Below are 13,865 nucleotides of genomic sequence, written 5' to 3' on the forward strand. Positions count from 1 at the left end.
TGTGTAGTGACTCGAGTTGTATTAGTGATCCAATAGGATCCTACTATGTGCCTGAAATTAGACCTAAAATAAGAGCATGACGGAATTGGGAGTCATGTGCAGAGGGTTAGTATTAATCTGTGTCTCTGTCTTTTCTTGTATGAGAACATTCAGGCCTCAATGCAGGAGTGAACTGGTAAACAAATGTTTAACAACTGGCTGTGAAGAAAAAGAAGAAGAAGAAAAAGAAGAAGAAGAAGAAGAAGAAGAAGAAGGAGAAGAAGAAGAAGGAGAAGAAGAAGAAGAAGAAGAAGAAGAAGAAGAAGAAGAAGAAGAAGAAGAAGAAGAAGAAGAAGAAGGAGAAGGAGAAGAAGGAGAAGGAGAAGAAGAAAAGAAAAGAAAAGAAAAAACACCCATAAGACACACTTTAAGTTTAATCTGCATTATTAACATTTTCTCTTTCTCTTTTTTAAGTCTAAACCATCAACAAAATAATCAATGAAGCCCTGATTTATAAAGTTTATGAATTTTTGTAAACGCTTACACTGAAAATTTAACAATCACTTTTGTGAGAGATTTGAGCTGGCTCCATCACACCCCTGCCTAAATAAATGTCTTTCAAAGTATAGATAGTTTGTGTCTGTCTCTGAACTTGTGTCTCTGGACAAAAGCAATAGCTTTTGGCCCTTGGATTGATGACTATATAGGGTAACGTGTAGGAGAAAAGGGTGAATAAATAAAGAAGAAGGAGCAGGGGTAGAGACCCGGTATTGCATTTGACACACAGGTTGAACATGAAAAGAGCTGAGAAGTCAGAACAAGTTTGATTCCTGGCAGAAAGTCTTTCCCCAGACCTTCTTTGCCCCCTGCACTTCTCTGTATTTATCTCTTTACCCTAAATTAGTTCCGTATTCCTCATATCTTCCTTATTCCTTTCTCTAAGTCTACAGAAAAAAAGTAAACTAGCAAAAACAAGTGCTAAATGATAATAAGCACTATTTACACTTTACAATATGTTTTGCATGGCATACTAGGTAAAAGAGTTGACTCTGGTACCAGAAAGTCCTAGGTTCAAATCCTACTTTTAACACACACTGACACACCATGAGCAAGTCACTTAATTTCTCAGTGACCTTGGCAACTCTGCAAGAGTTTAAGCTGGAGGGTGCTTACCTATTTGTGTTGGCAGAGGGAACTTCCTCATCAGAATTCCCTATCACAATAAAATCACCCCAAAAGTGCTTTATATAGCGGAAAGGAGTAAGCATTTATTAAACACCTACTATGTATCAGGCACTTTACTAAATGAGGCAGGTACTACTATTATTTCCATTTTTACAGTTGGAGAAACAGAGGCAAACAGTGGTTAAGTGACTTGCTCAGAGTCAAACAAATAAAAAAGTGTTTGAGGCTGTATTTGAATTCAGTTCCTGATTCCAGGTCCCACCTTCTATTTATTGTACCACTTGCTGCCTCTCCTTATCTACACAATCTCATTTAGTCTTTACAACAACCCTGGAAGGTAGACACTATTGTTATCCCCATCTCACAGATGAGGAAACCCTGCACTTATTGGACGGTTTACAAAATGCTTTCCTTCCTGTGGTATCTATACAGTACCTTCCAAATTTAAACCTGTGATTATTCGATTGACAGTTTATAGATGGGGAAACAGAGTCTCAGAGAGACTAAGTAACTTGGATAAACTTACAGAGATGGTGAACCAGAATCTGAGCACATGTGTTTTGACTCCAATCCCAGGTCTTTTTCCTACAGAGTGCATACACCCATCCTTCTCTGTCTTCACTGTCTTCTGATCTTGGTCCTACTCTTGAGCCTTTACAGGGAAGGGAGGGGAGAAAGAGGAGACACGGTCCATGCCACCGCTCTTAGGGTCTCATTACTACCCTCCTCCACTGTAAGCAACATTCTCCTAAAAGGTCTTCCTAACTCCAACTCTTTTCCCTTACTTGACATTATTTTCAGGCTTACTGTCTTTATTCACTAATAGAGACACTACCGTAAAGCTAGGAGTCAGTGGACCTGAGTTCAAATCCTGCTTCAGATACCTGTTGGCTACATGATCATGGGCTTGTCTCTTCGCCCCTCAAAGCTTCAGTTCCTCATCTATAAAATGGAGATAATAACACTTTGGTTTCCTTCCTTTGGTCTGTAGGGAGAAAAGTACTTTGCAAACTTTAGATGATGGAGAAAAGTGAACTGGACCTTTGCTTGCACCATTCCTCCACCCATATTCCTTCAGGGGTCACCCAGTTACTGACCAAGCATTTCAAACTTTGGTATTTGAGGCTCTCTGAAATCCAGCCCCACTCCTTCTCACCAGCTAGATTTCATAGTAGTGCCTTCCACATAGTTCCAGCCAAATTAAATTACTCACTGTTCCATATATACATATATATGTATGTGTGTATATATATTCTGCACTTTCCACTTCCAAGTCCTTTCTCCTACAACTGTCTGAACCTCCTCTTCTTTCTCTCCATAACCCAACTTTTGAAATCTTACCCACTCCTAATTAAAATACTCTCTGCTCTGGAGAGCTCTCCTCACTAGGCAGTCATGTGGTATAATGGATATAGTGACAGACTTAGAATCAGAAGACCTGAGTTTGAATCTTGCCTCAGGTACTTTCTTGTAAACAACATGTTGGATTTTGCTTTCTAATCCACTTTCATTTTAGATATAGCTAGGAGTGGATAGAAAGCTGGATTTGAGTTCAAATCTAGCCTCAGATACTCTCTAGCACTATGACCCTGGGAAAGTCATTTAAATGCTCCTGGTCTCAGTTTCCTCATCTGTAAAATGGAGATAATAAGGGCATCTACTTTTGCAGAATTTCTGTGAGGTTCAAATATGATAACATATATAAAAAGCTTTATAAATGTTAGTCATAATAATTATCATTATTATTATTATTATTATCCCCCACTAGTTTATAGGTTCAAATATAATCTTCTCACAGATGACTCAAAGATATATTTATCCAATCTGTCTCTCTCTTGAATTCTAGTTCTACTTCAAGGGTTTCATGTTGGGTATTTACACGTCAGTTCCTGTCTTAACTGGAAGTTAACAGGGATTCTCCTAGCACATTTGTGAGATTCATTCCTCTCTAATGAAAGTTCACACACACACACACACACACACACACACACGCAAAACATACACTTATAATCAGAGCGCAGAGATACACACCCACACAACAATAGCAGGAGCAATAACAACAAAACAATTTCCTGGGTAATTAAGGGGAGAAGAAACAAGAAGCAAAGTAAAATGAGAATGTTTCAGATTAGATTCACACAGTCCTAGTGCTGCTGCTGTTGTTATTATTGGGTTTTTTTTTTTAATCCCCTCTGGTTCTAATAGAGTGGTCTAAGGAAAAATATGGAATGCTGCCCTTCTTACTACTTTCCTAAGATATTATGTGGTCTCACATGCTAGAAATAGTCAAAACTTCATTTGGCTTTGGGCTGTGTAGATGCTGTTTAAATAAAGTCACAACAGTGATTGTGGCTCTGAATATGGGGATGAGGACAAAGTCACCAGACGAGCACTTGGGATATCTGTGGATGTCTCTTAGGCATCTTGAACTCAGTATGTCAAAGACAGAACTCATTAGGGACAGCTGGGTGGTACAATGAATAGAGAGCTGGGCCTGGAGTCAGGAAAAACTGAGTCAAAATGCTGCAACACTTTTATACCCATGAGCAAGTCACTTCATCTCCATTTGTCTCATATGTAAAATAGGTGTAATAATAACACCTGGCTCCCAGGGTTGTTGTGAGGATAAAAGGAGATAATATTTGTAAAATGTTTCACAAACATTAAAGTGCTATATAAATGATAGCTATTATTTGCTCTCCCCTCCACCCCACAATGTGCCACTTATTCAAACTTGCCTGATTCTGTCCAGGTCACTGGCATCCTCCTAAGTACCCCAAACTGTAACCTTAGAGTCCTGATTGACATTTTCCTCTCCTTCATCATTCAAGTTGTCAAATATTTTTTAGTTATACCTCCATAATATCTCTCACCTCCATACTCTTCTCTTCCATTCATGCATCTACTATCTCAGTCTATCACTTCAATCCTGGACTCCTGAAATAGTATCCTAGTTGACCTCCTTGCTCCCAGTCTCTCCCCTCTCTATCCTCTCCTCTACAGAGCTGCCAACCATTAATGTACAAGACTGACCTTCTCTGCCAAATTTTAAGTTGGATTGTAGGCAAAGAGCCTACAATGCATCTCAGTCTCTGATCAAGAGCATGCTTCCTTCTTCCTCTAATTGCTTTCTCCCAGCTGCCAGCAGAATAGAGTTCTACCATTAAGGTGTAGTGGCCTGATACACAATTTCATCCTTTTCACTAATGCAAGTACCTTAATCCTCTCTCTCACCTTGATGCCTCCAATTTAAGTCCCAGCAGATAAGGTAGACAGCTGGAAGCAGACTCTTCCCTTCTCCCTCTAGGCTGCATCTACCTAGTACAAAGAGTACTGAAGATATTTTACTGCTCAAATGAGCTGGTTGAGATTGGGGCAGACTCTTCTGGTCCCTAAGTCTAGATTTATTGTCTACACAGACCAATTCAACTATTGTGATGGTCAATTTCCCCTTTATTGGATGGTCTATAGACAAGACCTAATCTCAACATTGTTGACCTCCTCAGGCAGGCTCCTTGGGAATACGCTTCTAAAGTAAAAGCTAGAGAAAATCATATTCCCCAAACTTCACCTTTAATCCTAGCCAATGATAGCTCAAACAGCCCTTCAGCCTCCATTTTAAATTATGTTTTCAGTTTGGAAGGGCCCAATTCAATGAGTGAAGAGTGGCCAGAAACCATGTAACTGGGAACAATGAATGGAAGTTTTAAAGAGTCATATTTCAGTTTGATGTGAAGATAAACTTCTTAATAACAAGATCTACCCAAAGGAGGAATAACCAGTCTTGGAAGGTAAATAGTTACTCCTCAAGTCAGGGCTTCAAATGAAAATCAGGTGGCCTCTTTTCAGATATGCAGAAGAGGTAATTCTTATTCAAGTACAGGTGGGGCTAGGTAAACTGTGAGGTTTTTCCCAACTCCGAGATTCATGAGTGTGTGTGTGTGTGTGTGTGTGTATTTCTGTTGATTTTCATAGTTGGCATAGTGGGTGCTGAGTAATAGATGGGCTCCAACATGGCCAGTTGGTTTTGTAGATGAGGTCTTAGTTTGGGATTAATAGCTGATATTTATATTGCACTTAATCATATATAATGATATTATCTTATCAATACTCAGAACAAGCTTTCAAGGGAGTTAGTGTGGCTATTATTTTCCTCATATTCAACTGAAGAAACTGATGTTCCTTTTGGTTTATTTGAGCCCAAATCTTATGACTCCAAACCCACTACTCCAAGTGAATATTTGACAATGAAGAGAGAATATTTGTGAATTAGAGCAATCCAGTTGAAAGGTTTGGATTTGGAATCAGGACAGTCATAGATTCAAATCATTCCTCTGACATTTATTGATTCTTTATCCTTAGTTACCCTCTTGTAAAATCATGAAAATGACTATCAGTACTTGCCTTCCAAAGTTGCCTTGAAAGTCACATAAGGTATTGTATCTAAAGGCTTTGTGAATCTTTAAATGCTATACACATGTCATTTACTATCTATGGTGAATCCAATCTGGCCATTTTGGTAGGAAAAAATCCACTTTTTCATCTTGGCAAATCTAAAATTAAATAAGCCTCAAAGGAAAGAAACTGTGGTGGCTGCCCTGAACCTCAGTCTCCTTCTCTCTGGATTTTCCCTACTCTATAATTAATCAAAATCCCAGATCTACTGCTAGTGATGACTCCTCTGTCTTTCCTGTCATCAGTGGCTCTTACCTGGGGGTTAACAGGGATTTTTCCTAGAATATGTGTGAATATTTGTGAGATTCAATTCCCTTTCCTGAATGAAAGTTCACACATGCATACACACTCACACTACACCCACAAACGTTTAAAGACACATATATGCAAGAGAGTGCATAGATACACCCAGCAGAAGCAGTAACAGCAACAACAACAAAATTCCCCTAAAAAGTTAAGGAGAAAAGAAACAAGAAGCAAAATAAGGTGAGAGAGTTTAAGATCACAGTCACACAATCCTAGTGCTGTTGTCGCTGTTGCTGCTGCTACTGCTGCTGTTTTTAAACCCCCTCTGATTCTCTCTGACACAATAGAGTGGTCTAGGGGAAAATATGGAATGTTGCTACTCTTAATATCTTCCTAAGATATTTCTTGTTGTGGTCTTACCTGCTAGAAATGGTCAGAACTCCATTTGGCTCTGGGCTGTGTAAATGCTGTTTAAATATAGGATGTGATGGTGACTCTGAGTGTGGGGGTGAAGGTAAAGTCACCAGCTGAGTACTTGGGATAGAATTGAAGGAAAGAGAGGAAAAAGGGACCCTTCTTTACTCTTTCCTTGCCTTATATTTATCCTTTGGCATTTCCTTAAACCTATTAAGTATCCCTCTCCCCTCCCTATTTCCCTTTGTCCTTATCTGTCTTCTTCTTTCTTCCTTTCTCCTTGCCTCCTTCCTTTCCTCTCTCTTCCTTTTTCCTCTCCCTCTTCCCCTCTTTTCCTATTTTCCTCAGTTCCTCCTCCCTTCTCTCCATCTATATCTGTTTCTCCTTGTCTCTGGATCTCTGTCTCTCCCACCCCTTCTCCATTAGAGCCCTGCCTAAGATGGTCCTCAGCTCTACCAAACTCTATCTTTTATGTTGATTTCTCTGCATACTCCCTACCACTGCCTGTCCCAATGAAGCAAAATGCATCATATGAGGCCCATGTCATTCCTTAGCTAGGCTCTTCATCCCACTAACCTTCTGCTCTGCCTTTGGGAAGCTCTTGTCCATACACTCTTGTATTGCTCTGGTTGGCTCCAGCCCTGAATCGGGAGTTAGGATCTCTTCTTCCCTGTCCCAGTCATTTGTGCCATAATCTGGTGGGGACTGAGATGGATTAGGGGACTGCCAATACTCTTAGTTTTTTCCAGTGGGAATATAACTCCCAAGGCTTACTGTTGCAGCCTGCCTAAGCAAGACAGTGGTCACCTCAGGGACCTACAGCAAAGGGAGAACCAGATGGGCAAGAGGGAGGAAGTGTAAAATCCCAGAGCCCAGAGCAGAGCCCTTTGTGCCCCTATCCCCACCCCTGTTCCTAGTAGCTGCTGCAAACTCATCTCAAGGGCTATGAATAGGACTGCTTACTATCTATACACACTGAGGCAGGCCATTAGTTAAATTAATGTTTCCAAAATCAATTTGAACATTGAATAATTTGGGGCTTGAAGTATGTTGAGGGAAATCAGAAATGCTCATCTAGGGGCTCTAGGGCATGAAAATCCATTTGTTGCAGGGGAAAGGGCACTGAGATTTGCTGTCAGTAGACTTGGATTTGAAACCTGGTTCTGTTACTTTGTTTTAACTATATTTTGTTTTTATACCACCTTCATTTCTGAATAGACCTTTCCTCCCCTACCCATTGAACTATCCATTGAAACAAATCATTATTTTTTAAAAAGAATTCAACAGGTTTATTATAATCAGAGAACATATCAGCTAAGTGTAATGGTATATGCACAATTCCAATATCCTGTTGAGGACAGATTTTAAGAAGGTATTTTGAAAGGAGTGTTGAGATTGTAAGAACAACAGAGTATTTGAGAAAGCCAGAGCCCAGCAAGCCCCAAATTCCTAATTTTTCATATGTTCCTAGGGGCGGCTAGGTGGCACAGTGGATAGAGTGCTGAGTTTGGAGTCACGAAGACTCATCTTTGGCCTCAGACATTTACTAGCTGTGTGACTGTGGTCAAGTCACTTAACCGTGTGAAGTTTCCTCATCTGCAAATTGAGCTAGAAAAAGAAAAGGCAAATCACTTCAGTAACTTTGACAAGAAAATGCCAAATGTGGGGCAGCTAGGTAGCACAGTAGATAAAGAACCTGAAGTCAGGAGGACCTGAGTTCAAATCCAGCCTCCAACCAAACATTTGACACTTATTATCTGTGTGTGTGACTCTGGGCAAGTCACTTAATCCCAATTGCCTAAAAAAAAAATGCCAAACGTGAGAGTGACTGAAAACAACAAAATTACTTTTTGGGGCTTAATAGCACAGAATACCTGTGATATTTAACAAGATTACTCTAGTTGCCTGTTGTTTTTTGGTCCAGAAGCTGTGATTTCACTGTAGAGGGAATTCTGGGTGAAAAAATTCCTCCCACCAATGCAGATAGGCAACTGTTCTGTAACTTAGGGTCTTAAGAAAATTTTCTGTGGAAGCTGAGAAGTTATCACTTGCCCAGGATCTTACAGCCAATTTGTGTCAGAGGAAGAACGTGAACCCAGGACTCCCTTACTCTATCCACTATATCACGCTATCTCTGTTTATACTCTGTAAAGCAGACTATTTATATAGCTCATATTGTCAGAAAAAAATGACTTATCTATTAAGGTTAATAATAAAAATACTTCACATTTATATAATACTTTAATATTTATATGGCATGTTTTTCTCACTTATGTAGCTAAGTAATACAAATATTATTTTTCATAAAATTTTATTGATGTCTTCTGTTTCTAAGATCAGAATTTTAAAAATATATGGCTAAAGGACCACATGCAGCCCAAAACACTCTCAAGTGAGGCCAAAACCAGATGAAAATGTAGTTCCTATGTGATTTTAATGTATTGATATATTAATAAAATAATGATAATAATAGCTAATATTTATATAGTACCCACTATGTGCTAGGCACTGTACTTTACAATTATTATCTCATTTGAACCTTACAACAACCTTGGGAGATAGGTCCTATTATTATTCTCATTTTTCAGATGAGGAAACTGAGGTAAACAGAAGTTAAGTGACTTACTCAGGGTCACACAGCTAGAAAGTATCTGAGGCTAGATTTGAATTCAGGTCCTCCTGTCTCCAGGCCTAGCATTCTACCTACCACACTACTTTGTAATGTGTGGTTTTCAAAGTCAATATGTCATCTACAGGGATCTTTATGTATAATTTAGTGGTTCCCATTTCTATTTGAGCTTTATACCTTTATTTTAGATCATGATAGTTATGCTCAGCATCACTCTCCTTCCTCCTGCAGGAGAACTATCCCATTTAACAAATAATATTATTTTAGAAGGGAGAAGTCAGATATATTGAATAGACATACTGAAAAAGTCTGAAAACTTGTACAGTGTATAACATCTGTGGACCTCTATTCTCCACAAAAGGGTGGATTGGGAGTCTTCAATTTACACGGCAAATACTATTACCCCCATTTTACAGGTGAGAGAAAGCTGAGACTCAGAGGGGACTTGGTGGCAAAGCTAGGAAAAAATCCACCTGGAATCTGAATCCAGATCTCTCCTAATTCAAAGGCCAGGGGTATTTAGATTATCCCATACTTTAGTAAAAAGTTAAGATTTTTTAAAAAGTCAACATAGTTTATTTCAGTTCAAAAACAGGACACAGCCAGCTCCAAGCAATTTCTTATTATTGTAACCCAAGTCCCAAAGCTCATTGGTTTTGGACTCTGCTCATCGATGGAAATCAATGCCTCCAGTGAGTTGGTGAGAACAAGAGGGAGGAAAGCTCCAGTCTCTAGATTCTAATCAGTCTCTTCAGACTGTGTAATTATTTGGGAGTACTTCTTTCTTCCATCTTCAAGAGAAAAGATGGACGATGCCGATCTTCCTTCAGACTGCTAAAGAGAAAATAAGGCTCTTGGAAGAAGCCAATGTTAGAAGAGCCAGCGGTAGCCTCCATGTCCCTATCCCAGCATGCTGCACTAGAGACTTTGGGGAATTTCCCCTTTGGGTGAGATCTGGGACTCCCCTCTATTGATTGAGCTGAGTTGTTTCCCTTGCAATTAGAGAGCGCTTCACTCTGTTCTGTCTGGTACCATACTCTCCTGTGTATACTTTCTCTGATTTTCTGGGGGGGGGGTTGTTTGTTTTTGTTTTTGTTTGTTTATTTACTTATTTATTTTATTTTATTTTGGCAAGGCAATTGGAATTAAGTGACTTGCCCACATTCACACAGCTAGTAAATGTTATGTGTCTGAGGCCGGATTGGAACTCAGGTCCTCCTGACTCCAGGACCAGTGCTCTATCCACTGCACCACCTCGCTACCCCAACTGATTTTCTGTTTTGTTATCAGCTTGGATAAATGGATTTCTCTGTTACCTACTCTTTGTGTTCATTGTGGAACTGGTATTTCATGGGAAGAGAGTTATCCTTTGGATATAAAGCTTGTGTCCTTTCTTCGTTAATAGACAGTTATCAGAAGTTTAGCTTATACCTGAAAAATATGTCCCTTAGACTAATAACATTTACAGGAGCAGATATATCTACATCATTATTTAGATATAGCAATGTAGATATATAAAATTCTATATGATCATATACACACACAAACACACATATTTGCTACATTACAGAAACTCCAGGATTTGTGGGTTTAATTTGTTCCACATTACTTTATTCCATCTGTCTCTCTGACTTTCATTGCATGTACATCTGCTTGTGTCCTGTGGGTGTGTTCTTTCTCTCTCCATTGAATCCAGTAACTACTCAAGGGCAGATACAAAATTGACTCTTTCCCTGCCTCCTGGTCACCTCCATATCTCAGAAGGGGCATTTGCCTACACAGTCAATACCAGATAATGATATATATAATATGTATATGTATATAAAATTCTTCACAAATTGAAGTTGTTAATGTAAAAAAAAAATGTTCAGACCACTAACCATGATTTTTTTTTTGCTTTTTGGTGAGGCAATTGAGGTTAAGTGACTTGCCCAGGGCCACACAGCTAGTAATTATCAAGTGTCTGAGGCTGGATTTGACCTCAGGTCCTCCTGACTCCAGGGCTGGTGCTCTATCTACTGTGCCATTTAACTGCCCCATGACCTATTTTCTATTGTGAAACCTTTTATATCTGGTCAGAGTTGGATAATAGTGATGATACAATGGCAGAATCTCAGTGATGAAAAGGATCATGGAATCAAGCTAGAAAGGAACTCATAAGTCATCTAGGCCAAACTTTCATTTTATAGTTGAGTAAAATAAGGCCTCAGAGGTGAAGTGACATGTCTTGGTCACAAAATTAATCAATGTAGAAGCACATGTTAAGTGTTTATTACATGCCAGGCATTAGGCTGACAAAGAAAGGCAAAAACAATTCCTGACCTATAGGAGCTTACGTTCTAATAGATGACACAACACGTAAATGAACAGATACATATAAAGGGCATCTAGGCAGTACAGCAGATGGGCCTAGAGTCAGGAACATCTAAGTTTAAATCCAGTCTCATACATGTGCTAGCCATGTAACCCTAGGTAACTCACTTAACCCTGTTTACCTCATTTTCCTCATCTATAAACTGAACTAGAAAGAAAATGGCAAACTACTCCAGCATCTTTGCCAAGAAAACTCCAATTGGGGTCATAAAGAGTCAGATATAACTGAAATGTCTCAACCCCAACATGCAAGATGCCTACAGAAGAAATGGCTTTATCAGCTGTGGGATCTAGGAAAGGTTTCCTGAAGAAGCTAAGATTTGAACTGTGTCTCAAATGAAGACCAGAGGCAAGGAGGTATAGCATTTCAGGCATGGGGGACAGCCAGCACAAAGGCATAGATAGAGATAAGATAATGACTGTCATATGTGACACAAGAAAATGTGGGAAGCCAGGATTCAAACCCAAGTCCAAGTTCATTCAGCACTCCAAATTCAGGGCTATTCCCATTGTTCCACACTTTTTCACAGATCACTTGTCCAGGTTTTCTTAACCTTTTTTGTGTCATAAACTCCTTTGTGCATCTGATAGTGGTCTGGGGAAGAGAGAGAGGGGAGAGAGAAATAGAACTTGGAATTCAAAACTTTAAATAAAAATATTTTAAAATTTTGTTAAATAAAAAATAGTTATCAAAATGTTCAAATAATTTCATAAATAAAATCAAAATATAAAAATAAAATGATTTTTTAAAAGTACAGAGACCCTTTGCTTGAAGGCAAGCCATTCTGCTCTAAACTGCTTTAATTGATAGAAACATGTTTTCCCCTCACTGACATCAAACCTAAATTAGCCACTTTGCAACTTCGACTCATTGCTCCTAATTTTGCCTTCTGGGACCAAAGAGAGCCAATCTGAACTCTCCTACATATGGCAGCCCTGTGAACATGAAAATGGTTATGTCCCTCATAAATCTCTTCTCTAGGCTAAACATCTTGAGTTCCTTCAATCAGTCCTCATTTGACATGAATTTCATACTCTTCATCATCTTGCTTGTCCTATTTTGGGAGCTCTTCAGTCCATCCTTAACAAAATGTGGCATTTGAAACTGAGCTCAGTATGCCAGAAATGGTCTGAGTCAGCAATGTCTCCAGCTGCCCTACAAGAAGCCACAATGAAAGACATCTTAAAATATTCAAGACACTGAGTGACCTTGAATAATTCACTTGAGTGCTCCAAAACTCAGTATCTTCTTATGTAAAATGAGGGGTTCAGCCTAGATGATATCCACATTTCCAGCTCTGGAAGTCTATGTTTCATCATTGTCCCCACTTTGACTTCAGGCTGTCTAGTTTCTCATAGGGGTTAAAGACAAGGGTGGGAAAAGTGTCTCTTAAACACCAGACATGCCACACTCACCCCACTCCCCCATTCCCCTATGATCTCTCTGTCTAGCCTCATTTCTACCTCCTCACTCTGACTCCCACTGAACTGATCAAAGGCATTTATAGACTGTTTACTATGTGACAGGTACTGTGCTAAGCTCAGGGAATACAAAGAAAAGCAAAATGTCTCAGCCCTAGAGGAAATTACATTTTAATGGAAGAAACATTGTAGATAGATACAATAACAATATATATATATTTATATGATACATATATAATAACAATAGATACATAAGATACATAGATAGATAGATAGATAGATAGATACTTAGATACATAGATAGATACATATACATAGATACATAGATAGATTAATAGTTAAACAGATAGAGAATTTAGTAAGTACTTACAATGTATCAGGAACTGCGCTAAGCACTAGGCATACAAAAATAAAAAGAAAATATTCCCTAATCTTTGCAGTTAAATAAGGGAAACAAAACATAAAGGAGATCTGGAAAAGGGAAAGGGGGAAGGGGAAAGGGGGAAGGGGGAGTGAGTGTACCTTCCCAGCCACTGTGGAGGTGCAGCAGGCTGGAGAGTGAGCTGGAAGCAGAACATAGAAACATTGGAGCTGGGCCTTCTCATTCCATGGAGGTTCCAGGCACCTGCTTTGTAGTGTTGTTGTGAGGATCAAATAAGAGAATGTATGTGTAACATGGTTTATCTGGGTCATTTTCCCAAGGCCAAGCCTGTAGCCTTTTACCCTCTCTCTTCCCCCCCCCCACCTCCACCTACCCTGAGGGAGATAATCTTTTCTCTGCTTAAACCCCTGCTATATTTCTCTCACTTTACAGGCTCAGTAAAGAGTACTCCAGTTTCATTTAACCACTAAAAATCAGATTAGTTTTTACAGAAGAGGCATTTGCTTCAAACATATAACAAAAACAAGTATACAAATATTTTCCCCAATAACTCAGGGGCATAATGCCCTCTATAGCATCTCAATTTCTAAGGGGTAGGAGGGGATTCCCTTCACATTTTAAGTTCCTACATGGCATTAGTCCTACTAAGTTCAAACTCACCACCCAGCTGGGCTAGCATCCCCGGAAGCTTGGTCCTCAAAGCTATTGCACTCTCTGCAACACCTGGTCTGGATTGTTGTTGTTGTTGTTGTTGTTGTTGTTGTTGTTGTTGTTGTTGTT

The sequence above is a fragment of the Vombatus ursinus genome, unplaced genomic scaffold, assembly GCF_900497805.2.
Source record: "Vombatus ursinus unplaced genomic scaffold, bare-nosed wombat genome assembly UNPS02014838.1, whole genome shotgun sequence".
Taxonomy (NCBI): Eukaryota; Metazoa; Chordata; class Mammalia; order Diprotodontia; family Vombatidae; genus Vombatus; species Vombatus ursinus.